The 14,278-nt window shown below is 40.8% G+C and overlaps 1 non-coding gene across 1 annotated transcript; it reads left to right on the forward strand.

Moving 5' to 3' along the window:
- Window positions 1–1,262: 1,262 nt before the first annotated feature.
- On the forward strand, window positions 1,263–1,369 carry LOC112804499 (small nucleolar RNA R71). The gene has a single exon (XR_003203113.1). It is a non-coding gene; the product is annotated as a small nucleolar RNA R71 (small nucleolar RNA).
- The last annotated feature ends 12,909 nt before the right edge of the window (window positions 1,370–14,278 follow it).

The raw sequence follows: 14,278 nt of genomic DNA on the forward strand, positions 1-14,278 counted from the left end.
TTATGATGGCACTATATTCCTCAGTGAGCAACATAGTTTCCTTTTCTCCCCAGTTTCTTTTCCTTCTCATGAGCACCTTTAGAAACTTGGCATAGAGTGGCATTTGTTCTAATGCCTTAACAAAAGGTATGTTGATTTGAAACTTCTTAAAGATCTTCAAGAACCTAGAAAATTGGCTGTCCTTTCCATCTTTCCTCAGCCTTTGTGGGTAAGGTGCCTTTGGAACATAAGACTTCAAGGTTTGCTTGAGTGGGGCTGGCTTAGGTGTCTCTTCTTCTTTCTTGGTTTCTGAATCATTTGTAGCTTCTTCTTCTTACAAATTGTGGCTTGTTGATGTCTCCTCCATCACCTTCCCACTTCTTAGTGTGATGGCCTTGCATTCTCCTATTGGGTTGGCCATGGTATCACTGGGAAATGTATGTGTGGGCATTGGAATTTGCTTGGATAAGCTTCTTGGTTGTGATTCCAGTTTTGAAATTACTGCCCCTTGGTTTCTTATGTTGGATCTAGCCTCCTCTTGGATTGCATCTTTCTATTTCTCAGCTTGCAATTGCCTCTTTGCAACAGTGGCAATACTTTCTGTCAGTTGTGCCATAGCAGCCTCCAATCTTGCAAAGTTATTGCTAATACCACATGGTTGTAGGGTTGAGGATGATGCATCTTGAGGGTGGGTGCTATACAGTTGTTGGGTGGAGTGATAGGGTGCATTTTGTGAGTTGTGGTAGGATCTATTATTGCTTGATTGATGGTTGGGATTGTGGTTGTATTGGTTAGAGTGGTATGGTTTGTGATCTTGGTTGTGGTTTTGTTGGTTTCTCCACCCAAAATTTGGGTGGTTCTTCTAACCTGGGTTGTATGTTTTGGCATTAGGGTCATATGGTGATCTAGAGGAATTGTTCACATAGTTGACTTGCTCCCCTTCACATTCAACTTCTAGTGTATCTTCTTCTTACGAAGGTGCTTGAGCTTGGACAACTGAGACTTGATTCTTCTCCATCTGCTTTGTTAGAGTTGCTAGTTGAGCTGTGATCACCTTGTTTTGAGCCAGTAGAGCATCCATGGAGTTGAGCTCAATCACTCCTCATTTTGGGTTTCTATCAGAGGCATAAAAGTACTTATTGTTGGCCACAGTTTCTATGAAGTCTATGGCCTCTTCAATTGTCTTCTTCTTGTTGAGTGAGCCTCCTGAAGAGTGATTTAGGGCCTTTTTTTATTCATATGATAGCCTTTCATAGAAAATGTGCAGCTGTACCCATTCATTGAACATGTCCGGAGGGCATTTTCTTGTCAACTCCTTGTATCTCTCCCATGCCTCATAGAGAGTTTCACCATCTTGTTGTCTAAAGGTTTGCACCTCAGCTCTAAACCTATTGACTCTTTGTGGAGGGTAGAATCTTGCTAGGAACTTGTTCACAACTTCCTCCCAAGTTGTCAAACTCTCCTTAGGAAATGATTCCAACCACTTTGATACTTTATCTCTGAGAGAGAAAGGAAACAGCAACAGCTTATAGGTGTCCGGGTGGACACCATTAGCCTTTACTATATAATAAATTCTCAAAAATATGGTTAGATATTGGTTGGGGTCTTCTTGTGCACTCCCTCCAAATGAGCAGCTGTTTTGAACAAGGGTAATGAGTTGGGGTTTTAACTCAAAATTACTAGCATGGATGGTTGGTTTTAGAATGCTGCTTCCATAATTTCCTGGGTTTGGGTTGATGTAAGAGCCTAAAACTCTTCTCTGCTGCCCCACATGGTTACCAGCACCTTCCCCAATATGATTATGTATCTCCTCCTCCATAGTAACGTTCAAATCTTCCTCCAATGCTTCCTCTCCAACTATCCCTTTGCCTCTTGCTTCCCCCCTTAATCTAAGAAAGGTCCTTTCAGGTTCACTATCAAAAGAAGTTGAAGTTTCTCCTCTTCTAAATGTCATACATTCAGCAAGCAACAAGCAAAAGACAAGTGAAGAAATCACTCTTGTTAAGACTTATGGTTAGTTTAATTGGTGCAATTGATCAAACACTTAGTGGATTAGTATGCTAAAATAGAAATATACACAATGAACAACAAAAATTCAAATGCTAAAGGAAAGAAGAAAATAAGAAACTGAAATTAAAAGAAACTAGCAAGGTAAATAAAAAATGCTTAATCTAGCTACCCATCAATTTAGTCATTGTCAAATTCAAACCAATCCCCAGCAACGGCGCCATAAAACTTGAAGACCAAAATTTACTCCCCATATAAAATGAATCCGTTCTTTGGCAAGTGCACCAAATATCGTCAAGTAATAACCCACTATGAGTGGGGTCGAATCTCACAGAGATTGGTATATTTGAACAATTTTAATCAATGGGTGAATTAGTCAAGCTAAACAATAGAGATTATTGAGTGTAGAATTCTAAATGAGCAGAAACGTAAATGACTTAAAAGTAAAGAAAAGCAATAGAGTGTAGGAAAGTAAATGGCAAGAATGTAAAGTGCTGGAACATAAATGATTTAATTGTAAATTGGAATGGGGAAATAGCAGAAATTAAAGAAAGCTATAAAGAATAGGGAAGATAAGAATAGGGAAAGTTCATTGGGATTAGGAGATGTTGCTCTCTTTGGATTAGGTCTAGATCATCACATCTTCAATCATGCAACTCATTGACCTCTTGGCAATCATGATTGATTGAACCCCAATTCCTTGGTGATTCAATCTCTCAAATCTTGATAATCAGCCAATTCCTTGGTCTAATTGCTCATGAAGAGAAATATGCTTGGTCCCTGATTATACCACACATCTTCATAGATCCAAATAGTGGGTGGATTATATGTCACCATATCCAATCCCAAAACCCAGATCTACTCAAGTGTGAGAAGGGATTTCAAGCATGGTTTCATGTTTCCTTTTCCAAGGTTCCCATGAAACCCATTTTGCATTCAACCTCTTTTCCAAGATGATTGAACACTAGCATGAAGAACAAAATTCCTTCTAGCAAATCAAAGAGAAGATGAAGAGAAGAAAAAATTTACTATCATTAATCCATCAAGTACAACAGAGCTCGCTCTCCCAATGAAAGGGAGTTTAGCTACTAATAGCTTAGAGAAAAGTACAAAAGATGGAAAAGATGAAGTGCAAAAGTAAAACTAAAGTTGAGTATTCAATCCCACTTGCCAAATCAACCCCCTTTTCAGTACTTCTAGGGGTTACTTATACTACTCCTATCACTAGAATTAAGAAAATACAAAAGAAAAAGAGAAAATTACAACTGAAAGGAAAAGGAAAACTCATAAAATGAACCATATGCCTGGCGTGCCATGCCTGGCTCCCCAAGTGGCATGCCTTCTTCATCAACTAACCTGGCGTGCCACGCCTTCGAGACCAAGTGGCATGTCCAGGGCCTCTCCTTTGCTCAGTTAGCCTAGCGTGCCACGCCTTCGACATCAAGTGGCATGCCCAGGCTTTTCCCTTTGTTCTTCTTCTCTAGAATCTTGAACTAACGTGGCACGCCTAGGTCTGGCGTGCCACGCCCATAATAAGCACCTCATCCTTCCTCTCTGGAAAACAACACTGGTGTGCCACGCCCAGTAGGTGGCATGCCACACCCTTTATGATGCATGCATGACTCCCTTTGGTTCAGTAGCTAGCGTGCCACGCCCAGCATTCAAGTGGCACGCCCATGGTTGCCTTGTCTTAGCGTGCCATGCCTTAAGTCCCAAGTGGCACGCCCTTTGTTCTTCCTCCTTGGGTGCTAAAGTTGGCGTGCCACGCCTTCGACATCATGTGGCATGCCCAAGTCACAATTAAGGTTGGCATGCCACGCCTTCAACATCAAGTGGCACGCCCAGTGTTGTTTAGCCTTCTATTCCTCTCTGCCCATTTGAACTGGCGTGCCACGCCTCCAAGCTCAAGTGGCACGCCCATTTTAATGTTGAGCTTATCCAAGCTTGGCATGCCATGCCTAGAACTCAAGTGGCATGCCCCAATCACGAGCCAAGTTGGCGTGCCACGCCTTCGAACCCAACTGGCACGCCCTACTCATGAGCTAATCTGGCGTGCCACGCCCAGAACTCAAGTGGCACGCCCAGTGTTGGGTCTTCAATTCCCTTCTCTGGAGCAATGAACTGGCGTGCCACGCCTTCGATCTCAAGTGGCATGCCCAGTGTGTATAATGGAGCTAGCGTGCCACGCCCAGTCTGGCGTGCCACGCCTCCCTTGTGGTCTTTAAAAGTGCTCTCTGGAAAGTATAACAGGCGTGCCACGCCTGGCCCTGGCATACCACACCCATAATAAAGCTCATTGTCCCTTCTCTGGAGTTTATAATTGGCATGCCATGCTTAGCCTTGGCGTGCCGCTCCCATTGTGCTTTATCTCCCTGGCGTGCCATGCCCGGCATTGGTGTGCCACGCCCATAGTGAGCTCCATGGATTTCTTCTCTGGAAAATGATACTAGCATGCCACAGCTTTGATGTCAAGTGGCACACCCATTAGAATTCTTTCACTTTACCTTCTGGAATTGTCAACTGGCGTGCCACGCCTATTCACTTTGATGGCGTTTGCACCAAGTGGCACACCCAGCTCACACACCCAGCATCCTTTTCTTGTTTCTTTCTTCTATTGTTGCTCTTTTCACCTGAAATTCAACAAAAACTCATTTCAAAGCAATGTACTATAATATTCACTATTTACTTATGAAATTGCATTGATTAAATGAGATTATGCTCTTTTTATAATTTCTTTTAGATAAGAGAAAGAGGTAGATGATGCAAGTCATCAGTGACACTTTTAAAGTACTGTCGCCATGCTTTTTATTGTCACGCTTCTAAAGCGTAGCCTAAGAGGATCAATAACCACACTTTTATGAGGGTGGCAATTAATTAAAGATTTGGTCACATTTAAGTTGTGACACTTAACAAAGCATGGTTGATAAACCACTATTTTATGGTTTATCTTGTGCTAATTTGGGTGGTTTTTATCAACTCTTTACTCACTTATTCATATGATTTGCATGATTTTACAATTCCTTCCCAATTTTATTCTATGATTGAAAACTTGCTTCCTAGACATCTAAATTATATATATTTTTTATTTCCCTTATACCATTCGATGCCGTGATCTGTGCGTTAAGTGTTTTCAGGCTTTATAGGGTAGGAATGGCTTAGAGGGTGGAGAGGAAGCTTGCAAAAATGGAAGGAACACAAGAAACTAAGGAGCTGACTGGCGAGAAACAACACGTGTGCGTACCTGACGCGTGCACGTGAAAAGCGAGTTTGCACAGCGACGCGTGCGCGTACCTGACGCGTACGCGTGATACGCAAAGATGGCTAGAGACGCGTACGCGTGACTGACGCATACGCATGACATGCGCGACCTGCAAAAATCGCAGAAAATGTTGGAGGCAATTTTGGGCCGAGTTTGGACCCAATTTTTGGCCCAGAAACACAGAATAGAGCCAGGGGACAAGCAGAGACTCAAGACACATTCTCATTACGCGTAGTTTTTGTTTTAGTTTTGAATCTGAGAGAGAATTCTTCTTCTTCCTCTAGGTTTTCTTTACATTCATAGTTTTTAGAGTTTTATTGCTTTTGCTTTGGATATTGAGAAGAGTCATTACCTCCATTGAAGCTTCATTATTCTAGTTTGTTTCCCTATTCCTTTACTCTTTTTATTGCCCATTAACCCTGTTTGGATAAGTATGTTTATGATTTTGGAATTTATTAATGCAAAGAACTATTTTTACTTTTAATTAATTTTTAGTTATTGTTTATCATGTCTTCCTTTTATTCCCTTTTGAATTCTGTGAAAGTTATATTCATGTTAATGGAGTAGTTTTCTAACTTGATTGGGAGTTGATTAAAAGGAGAACCTTGAGTTTGAATACTCAAGTGTTAATCTTAATTGGAAGTTGTTGGCTGACTCTTTAGTCTCTGACTCTAATCCTTTCTTAAGAAAGGATTAGGACCCGAGCGATACGGTTGCTTGGTTAGTTACTTGACTTTCCCTTATTAAGTAAGGGATGACCAAGTAGAATAATAACCTTTTATTATTACACTTGGAAAAATTCAACAAGGATAGAACTTCCAATTAATCTTCTCCCGATCAAGGCTTTTATTTGAATTATATAAATTCTCTCGTTAATTTCCGCTGCTTAAATTCACTATTATTTATTTTTCTGTTTCTCAAACTCAAAAATTTCTTGGAAAACCTCTTACCAATAAGCTGCACTCTTTTGTCAACTCGTTGGGAGACGACCTGGGACTTATACTCCCAGTATTTTGTTCTTAATTCTATGGCAACTCTTTTCTAAATTGATAAGCGGATTTTAGTCGGTTAAGAACTGTACTTGCAACACTGTTTTCTGTATAAACTCTTAATCGGCCATTTTCCGCCACGTCATTTTTTGGCACCGTTGCCGAGGAGTTGCAACAGTGTGCTAATTTATTGGTTAGAATTTATTTATTTTCATTTTGTTTTATTTTTACCATGAGATTTATGTTTCTTTCATTGAATGACGCGTTCACTGCCTGATCAGAGCTTAGCCGCATTTGATCCTGAAATCGAAAGAACTCTTTCACGTATTAGGCGAGCTCGGCGTTGGTTACCCTCTGAGGGCGGTGAAGTGGTTATTGCCAATTCACCAGTCTTATCTGAGAGCGAATCTGAAGCACCATTTGAGGAGGAAACTAACTCCTCTACTACTGATTCGGTTAATTCACGTGCAGGTAAAATGGCGGAGCCCAAAAGGATCACTTTCCAAGAAGCAGGAGCTCCAAACTTTACACTGCAACCATATCAAGTGCGTTACCCAAATCTGGTTGTAGATTTTGAACTAAAGACTGCACTAATCAACTTGATACTAAGTTTCATGGCTTACCTGCTCAGGAGCCTATAAAGCACCTCAGGGATTTTCAGACAGCTTGTTCTACTGTTAGGCATCACGGTGCAGATGAGACTTCTATTCTGCTAACCGCCTTCCCGTTTTCTCTTGAGAGAAAGGTGAGGGAGTGGTACTACACTCAACTTGAAGCAGTTGTTACTAACTGGGATACGCTCAGGAGAGAATTCTTAGAAAAATACTTTCCAACTGAAGTTACTGATAGATTGAGGAAAGAAATTTCCTGCATTATTCAAGGAAAATTAGAGACTCTTTATGAGTATTGGGAGCGCTTCAATAACCTCCTAGATGCATGCCCCTATCACATGACTGACAAGTTGGTGTTGATCAGCTACTTCACACAAGGCATGAAGCCTCAGAATAAGACTACATTGGATGGTGCGAGTAACGGTTCTCTGAAAAAGTACAAGACCGTGGAGGAAGTGTGGCAACTTATCAGTGACCTAGCTGACTCCGCTCGGAATCACAGGCACAGGAACAACCATACCAAGGCTGTTGCAGAGGTTTCCTCTAGCGCCGAGACTACGGCTCTCACACAGAGTCTATGTGAGATGACCAACCTACTAACACAGATACATCTGAGCTAGCAACAATCTCAACCCCCATCACCACAACATAGTCAACAACATGTTCCTCAGAGAGTATGCGGAATATGTGCTGATTATAGTCATTACACTGATGAGTGTCCATAGCTCCAACATGAGGACAACACCTTGGCAGCTACTCACAATTTCTATGACCGCCTGAATCAAGGATACTATCAACAAGGTGGCAACTAGCTATAACCAAGGTAGGAACTTTAACCAAGGTTGGCAAGACAACTCCAACCAAGGGTAGAGAGATAATTCCAACCAAGGCTGGAGGGACAACCATAATAGAGGAGGCAGAGACAACCAAGGAAATCAGAGGTGGAATAATAATAACAACCAGCAAAACTGGTATCAGCAGAATCCTCCCTATCAACAGTAGAACCAGAACCAGCCTTGCAGAGCACCTCACCTAAGGCAGTCCCAAGCGTCTCAGCAGACCCCTCAGATTACTTACCCCCCCCCCTTCTTCTTCTAATGATGAATTGCTTCAGTCCAATGAGTAAAGACAAAAGGCCATGGAGAGCACACTTAACTCCACCTTAAACGGTCTGACCTCAGCTGTACAAGCTCTTGCCTCACAGATTGGATCAATGAACACTCCCAACAAGCAGCCTTCAAGCTCCAGTGGAATTCCTTCTCAACCCTTATCCAACCCCAAGGGTGGCATCAATGCCATCACCTTGAGATCCGGAACCACACTGCAAGAGAGGAATCATGAGGAGCCAAAGCCACAAGAACACGCCCAGCTGAGGACATGGTTGAAGTGGAGGATGTTGAAGAGGAAGATGAAGTACGAGACATGGTTGAAGAAGAAGCAACTCAACCAGAGAATGGCGCACCAGAAGAAGCTAAAGCTACCAGAGACGCCATCCCTATTCCATTTCTACACCTTGCAAGGAAGCCCAAAAAGCGGATGGAACTCAATCCCAAAATAATAGAAATCTTCAAAAAGGTTGAGGTAACTGTTCCCCTTTTTGATGTTATTCAACAAGTACCTAAATATGCGAAGTTTCTAAAGGATTTGTGCATGCATAAGGATAAGATTAATGAATTAGAAACTATTCCTTTAGGTAGTTCCATATCTGCTTTAGTGGGGGGTATACCTGAAAAATGTAGTGACCCAGGTCCATGCATGGTTAACTGTACCATTGGAGGTGTAATATTTTATAACTACATGTGTGATTTAAGAGCATGCATGAGTATTATGCCTTTGTCTATATATGATGCTTTGAGACTCCCTCCCTTAAAAAGGTCGACAACTCGTTTTGTGTTAGCAGATAAAAGCATTATTACAGTGGTTGGAATTTGATGCCAGGGCATTTTGGCCAGTTTCACTGACCTTTTCTTCACTGTTTTTAAGGTAGTTTCATGCATTTTCTTAGGAAATAAGCTAGTTTTGGGTAGAATTTCACTTACTTCTTGATTCAAGTATACATTGTGCACTTTACATGATTTCATGAGGATTTTGCATGAATTATATGATAAATTGGATGATGCATGATCCCATTATTAAAAGCAAGACTTTGATGCACTCTGTTTGTTTGATTTCAGGCAAAAAGAAGCAGAAAAGAGCCACGTTAGTGGCTACGTTAGTTACACTAACGTGGGCACTAACGTGGAAGGAAAGAAAGTTGGAACATTAGTGGCATTAACTTTGAAGAAAGGAAATGGAGCCAACGTTAGTGACACTTAACATTATCACTAACGTTGGACCAAGCTCATAAGTGGCCACGTTAGAGTCCACGTTAGCTTAGTTAACGTGGCCTCTAACGTTAAAAGGGGGAAGGAAGCCAACGTTAGTGACATTCAACATTGTCACTAACGTTGGCCTAAGTGCAAAATGCAACGTTAACTCCCATGTTAACTTGGTTAACATGGGAGCTAACGTAAGAGGAAAGGATTGTCGACAATGTTAGTGACACCTAACATTGTCACTAACGTTGAAAGCAACCACACAACCCCCAAGGAAGCCACGTTAATTTCCACGTTAACTTAGTTAACGTGGAAGCTAACGTGGATGAAAGAAGGTTATGGCCAATGTTAGTGACACTCAACATTGTCACTAACGTTGGAAGGAGCCACACAAGCCACAATGAGCCACGTTAACTCCCACGTTAACTCAGTTAACGTGGAAGTTAACGTGGGCAAAAGTCCCACCTGGCAGCCTGACCATGCCTTCCTCAAACATGCATAACTTGAGCCACAAAGCTCCAAATGAGGTGATTCCAATGGCATTGGAAAGTATGATTCCAAAGCTTTCCAAGCATATATGGCACTACATGGTTGACACTAAAGTTGAGGGAGTAAACCTGCCCCGAAAGTGCAATGATGAACATGGTATCAACCTGATTTAAGGCCAACTGACCTCTTCACCTTCCAAGAAGTATAACTCGAGTTGTAGAGCTCCAAATGATGCGCTTCCAAAGGCATTGGAAAGTAGACATCCAGGGATTTCCAAAAATATATAATAGTATGGGGTGGACACTAAGTTTGAGCTTCAAATACGGGAAATCGCTGGCATTATTGAGACTCAACATTTTCATTAACGTTGGCGACCATGCCAGCGACCATGTCCACTTCAAAGGTGCATTACTTGAGCTAAAGAGGTCCAATTGAGGTGATTCCAGTTGCGTTAGAAAGATGACATTCAGAGCTTTCCAACGATATATAATAATCTATAGTGGGCATGAAATTGGAGCACAAACAAGAGGCATCTTTTAAGCCCCAAAAACACCAACTGGGCAGCAAGTGCAACGTTAGCCATAATAACTTTAGCACTAACGCCACACTTAGCGTTAGTGTGGCTAACTTTAGCACTAACTTTAGCACCTGGACCTCAACTTGACTCACTTCTCTCTCAAGTCCACTTCAAAGCCCAAGCAAGCAAGCCCACAATTGTCAACCAATCAAGACTACAAGAAGCATCTAGAATAGGAATTTTCATTTAATTGTAATTTGCTTTTAATTTCATTTTGTAATTGAGGGGAGCCTATATAAAGGCCTTAGTCTTTACATTGAAAGCATTCTGGAATGGGGGATTGACGAGGGGTCTTCGGACTCCCCCCCCTTCACACACCATCTTTGATTTTGATTTCTAGAGCTATGAACAACTAAACCCCTTTCATTGGGTTAGGGAGCTCTGTTGTAATTTGATGGATAAATACTAATTTTCTTATTCTTCTTCTATCTTTCCTTTTGATTTTACTTGAAAGCTTTCGATCTTCATCTAATTGGATAGTTATCTTGGAAAAGAAGCTATTCAAACATGGATCTCTTTGGATCCTTGAAAGAGGAATGAAAAGATTAGCTAGAAATGCTTTCTCATGCTGGACCAAATTGAGTGTGGATGGGTATGTGGCTATAACCCTCTAAGCATTTGATTTGGGAAGTGCACGTGGTATAATCAGTGACCACACTTCATCTCTTCTCATGAGCAATTGACCAAGGAATTGGCTATTGATCAAGATTTGAGAGATTGAATTGCAAGAAATTGTGATTCAATCACTTAAGATTGCCAAGGAGATCAATGAGTGCATTGATTGAGGAAGAGATGAAAATGAAATTGATCCGGAGAATGCAACATCTCCTAAGCCTAATGAACTCCCCATTTCTGATCTTACCCATTCTCTTTAATTTCTGCAATTTACTTTTATGAGCAATTCTCCCATTCCCATTTACAATTCTGCAATTTACTTTCAGTCATTTACTTTCACGCCATTTTAATTTCTGCAATTATCAACTGTATTCATGGATTCGCTCAACTAGAACACTCCTCTAATTAAAGTTACTTGATCAATCAATCCCTGTGGGATTCGACCTCACTCTATTGTGAGTTTTTACTTGACGACAAATTCAGTACACTTGCCGAATGGGAATTTGTTGAGAGACAAGTTTTACCCCGATCAAGTTTATGGCGCCGTTGCCGGGGATTGATTGTGCATCGACAATGATTAAATTAGAGGATCACTAGATTGAGTATTTTTATTTTGTTTGCTTTAATTTTCTGTTTAAGTAATTTACTTTCTGTCTTAGTTAATTTCTTTCCTTCACCCTGTTTCTTAGTTTTTCTGTGTTATTTACAATTCAGTTCACTAACCCACTAACTGTTTGTGATATTGCCTCACTGGGAATTTCCTCATCTGTGACAATGGAGATTCCAATTTCTTTTGGTGATTATTGTTTGAGACAGAGCTTTCTGTAGGAAAGAAACGAGCATCCATCATCTTTTGGTGATTATTGTTTGAGACAGAGCGCATCCATCATCTTTTGGTGATTATTGTTTGAGACAGAGCTTTCTGCAGGAAAGAAAGGAGCATCCATCATATTTTAGGCAATCAAATTTCATGGGAAACTCTCCACCACCCCATAATGATTCACTTTACTATGCTCATGGTGGGTGGGAGTATCAAGAACATGAAATGGGGTACTTTCCAGAGCCACAAAATGATCCATATTTTGGTGAAATTGATCACTACTCAAGTTATGGCTGGGAAGATCATAATCAAAGAGATTTCACTCATTCATACCCCATTCATCAAGAGCCATCACCTCTCAATTATACAACCTCACCTCCAAGTTTTACATGCCTAAATTCTTCATCACTTGATTATGCCTCAACACAAAGTCCATACAAGTCATCCCATCAATCACACAACTCATTCCACACCCCTCAGCACAACTTCACCACAACACATCCATGTCACCAAGATTATTCTCAACCTTCATACATAGAAATACATAGAAAACTCGTGGAAAGATACACACGACCCCAATCCTGGAAAGAAATCATCCTCAAGAAGATGAATGGGCCCTTAGAGCAGACAAGGGGGAACTTAGAACCATCAAACAGTGAGAATGAAGACCAATTTGTGGGTGAGGAAGTGGAAAAACAAGAACAAAAGGTCCCTGTGTCAAGTGAAATTGCAATAAAAGATGAGGAACATGCGAACTCACTCCCAAAAGACACAATGCAACATCATGTAGAAGAAAGGGAGGAAGTCAATCAAGAGAGTCCACACTACTCCAATAAAACAGAGAGTTGCATAGAGGGTGAGTTCATTGAACCACCAATTCAAGAAGTTCTTGATGAAGATGTTGCTCCAACCCTCATACGACACCCAAGTACTGAAACTAAGGTGGTGAAGGCAATCAACATGAGCACTAAAAAGAGGATGGTGACCAAGAAAAGAAGGACAATATCCATGAAGAAGAAAAGGTCAACCAAAAGCCATCCCACCCCTACCCCATCAAGCAAGTTTACACAAGCTAACAACAGAAGAAGGCTTGCTGGAGAGAGGCACTCAAAACAAGGGGCATTAACTGGCTTGTCTTTCCTCTTGAGGTCATTCCTCTTAACAAACTGGAAGAAGAGGAAGAAAGTCATGAACAACATGTCAAGCTAATGACATTAAAAAAGCACTTGTTGGGAGGCAACCCAACCGTAGGTAACATTTCCTTGCTTTGCTTAGTTTGCTTTCAATAATTTGGCATATGATTGCATTCTAAGTTTGGTGTTGCTATGCAACAATTTGATTTTCAATCTTCACTGGGTACTTGCAACATTCTAAATTGATAGTGGCACACTAAGTTTGGTATTGCCACTTAACTTTCAAGCAAGTACCATGCCAACATCACTTATTAATGCAATCAAAATGTCTCTGTTTGTATCTCTTGTGTCTTTATTGTATCCTTAACCTTGCTTGCTGAAACACATGCATACTCACACTTCATTCTAAGACATTCATGATCCATCATGGACCCCATCACCACTGTTTTAATTGTTGCTTGAGTATAAGCAATCATTCTATGTCTGGTGTGGGAAGGGGAAGAATAGGAGGAAAAGGGCAACAACAATGAAGATAAAATACAAGGTGGTAAAGTTCCTTTCTCCTCTTACTTATTTTCAGCACTTTAATTTGCATGATTGTCTTCTAAGTTCTTTGTATGTATGTGTGCTTGCTCCTTGTGAATAAGCATGCCAGTTATGTCTTTTAAACATTTTATTGATTAAGGCTGTGTTTTCTAGTCTGAATGTCATTACTGCATCCTTACTTTGCTTACTTGTATGCTTGTCCCTTTTGAATCAAATGAAAAGAGAATGAGTGTTTCATAAAAGACCAGAGTGGAGTTCATACTAAGTTCCTAAGTTTGTGGTGTGGTAATAAGTTGGCTAAGTTGGTTCAACCACAAGGTGGAGGACAACTATCTGTCATGAATACTATGCTGGAGACACACCCCATGAGACTAACTAAATAAGAAGATCCTAAGAAGAAAAAGGGAAAGAACAATAAAGGTTGAAAAACAAAAGAAAAAGAGTAAGCAATAAGGCTAGGCACCAATGGTTTTGAGCTTAAGGCATGTGTCTGTGGTGCTCATGTGTGAGGGATCTACTTGGATGAATAAGCTCTTTGGGGTGCCTTATGGTGGACGAAATTGTGATTGCCCTCTTTGTATTTGCATGAGATTTATTTAATGGCTCTTTGGCATATGTGATCACAACTACGTTCAACTTAACCAGCAAGTGTACTGGGTCATCCAAGTAATACCTTACGTGAGTAAGGGTCGATCCCACAGAGATTGTTGGTATGAAGCAAGCTATGGTCACCTTGCAAATCTCAGTCAGGCGGATTCAAGGATAATTGGATTATTAGTTTAAATTTGATTAATGGAATAAATAGAAAATAAAAAGGGATAGAAATACTTATGTAAATCAATAGTGGGAATTTCAGATAAGTGTGTGAAGATGCTGTGCTCCTCTCGTATCTCTACTTTCTTATTACATTCATCCAATCCTTCCTACTCCTTTCCATG

Source organism: Arachis hypogaea, chromosome 5 (assembly GCF_003086295.3).
Source record: "Arachis hypogaea cultivar Tifrunner chromosome 5, arahy.Tifrunner.gnm2.J5K5, whole genome shotgun sequence".
Classification (NCBI taxonomy): domain Eukaryota; kingdom Viridiplantae; phylum Streptophyta; class Magnoliopsida; order Fabales; family Fabaceae; genus Arachis; species Arachis hypogaea.